Consider the following 2,045-nt stretch of genomic DNA (forward strand, 5'->3'; position numbering starts at 1 on the left):
GTGTTTCCCTTTCCTTGAATCCAAACCAGAGTTCTAGATACCAATTGTTGGTGCACAACGGAACAAGATGAAGATGGAAGAAGAGAGAAAAAGGTGTAACTAACTTTTATTCAATTAAAACAGTTTCAAGAATGATTCTACGCGTTCTACTCATTACAAAGCAACAATATATATATATATATATATATATATATATATATATATATATATATATATATATATATATATATATATATATATATATATATATATATATATATATATATATATATATATATTCACACCAAACCCATATTGGACCAACTAACTAAAACCTAACATAAGGACCACGACAAACTAATATTAAATATTAAATACTGAATATCTAATTACACTTCAATAGTAATATTGAAGTTATACTTAGAGTTTTCACATTAGATATAGATTAATTTTAATTTAAAATATTGTTATTTTTTCCTATGGCTCTCAATTATAAATAAATGTGTTGTCTTTTCACATGTATTTCCTATCTATTATGAAAAACGAAAATATAATTACTATAACAAAGAAGTTTGATAAAAAAATAATTTATTTTGCTCTAGTATTAATTAATGGAGTGAACTAAAGGATACAAGCAACATATTGATTCAAGACATTTAACAATAATTTCATATTCATAAACTGCTTCTTGCAACTCTCAAGTGCTAAAAACTACTTAATTGATATTAACAAAACATGGAATTCTTACCTATAAAGAGATCAAAAAATTGTGTTTATTACATACAAGAGAAAAAATATGGCTCAAATTTTCATGATTATTTATATTTTGATCATTTTTCTTTCTCTATTATTTATTATGAAAATTAGTGGAGGTGTACCATTTTTTCACATCATTTTGAATTTTTCTACTTTATCTAATATAGAATATTTTATCAACTTTTAGTAACTTTCATTTTTCTTTTTCATATTTGCGATTGCAGATGATATTCCCTGCACTAGTGATTCGGAATGTCCAGAGGTGTTAAATTATTTCTCTCAGTGTTATCAAGGAATTTGTCGGTACTATTGAGCATATTACTTAAGTTTAAAAATAAGGGTTAAATAAGTTTTTGGTACCTATAACTATTGCAGAGTTTTAAAAAATGGTCGTCGCGTTGCGATACTGTAATTTTTTTGTGATTTTGGTTGGTATAGGTGTCGCCATTGTGGTCGTTATACTGCGAATTAATTACAATTTATTCTTTAATATAAAAATGATGATAACGGTATCAATAATGACACCTGTCAAAACCGTTTAGTCGCGGTCTATTTAGCGGTTGCCGATATTTTTTAAAACTCAATGTATAGTTTCATTTGTATGTTAACAATGTTTGTACATTTATAAATTAGTTTAGAATTTAATTTATGCTTCTCTGTTGTTTTAATTTTATGATATGTTCGAAAGTGTATTCATAGAAATATTCTATTTTTTTAAGAAATGATATTTACTTCACCTCAACCAAGGCAGTCAACAAAAAAGACAAGAAATTGAATTTATTCACTAAAAACCAAAGGACTAATGATTTTTTAATTTTATAAAGTTGAATGTCTTTAATTGGTGTTCACTACAAGAAAATTGACTTTCCGTGACACTCAAAAGTTGTCACTAAAAGTCAATAATCTGTAGCTAAATGTCTGCAAAACTTTTAGTGACTCCCTCCTTCGGCGTCAACTTTAAGGGGGTGTGGTGTGACGCTAAATTGGATGTCACTGTAACTTTTAGCTACAGACAAAATTTTTCCTACAGCTATTGAATGTCACTATAGGTTATCCTAGTATTATAATTAGTAAAACTTATACCTACGACTTTTTAGGTGTCACTAAAACTTATATAAATTTTAATTTTTTTTAAATAAAAATTTTCTTTTTGCTACCACTAAAACTTCAATAAACAAAAATTTTATTATATGAAAATATAATAAATTTATAATTTTACATTGACAAATATTACTAATATTAAAATTGAATGACTGATTATAAATATTTTAAAATATATTAAGAACCATGACAAAGTTAAATCACTAAAA

The 2,045-nt window shown here is 25.4% G+C and overlaps 1 long non-coding RNA gene across 1 annotated transcript; it reads left to right on the forward strand.

Annotated features, from left to right (window-relative positions):
* Positions 1-610: 610 nt before the first annotated feature.
* On the forward strand, positions 611-1,384 carry LOC131642404 (uncharacterized). The gene is made up of 2 exons (XR_009295881.1): positions 611-851; positions 960-1,384. It is a non-coding gene; the product is annotated as an uncharacterized LOC131642404 (long non-coding RNA).
* Positions 1,385-2,045: the final 661 nt, after the last annotated feature.

Source organism: Vicia villosa, unplaced genomic scaffold (assembly GCF_029867415.1).
Source record: "Vicia villosa cultivar HV-30 ecotype Madison, WI unplaced genomic scaffold, Vvil1.0 ctg.004930F_1_1, whole genome shotgun sequence".
NCBI classification, from domain to species: domain Eukaryota; kingdom Viridiplantae; phylum Streptophyta; class Magnoliopsida; order Fabales; family Fabaceae; genus Vicia; species Vicia villosa.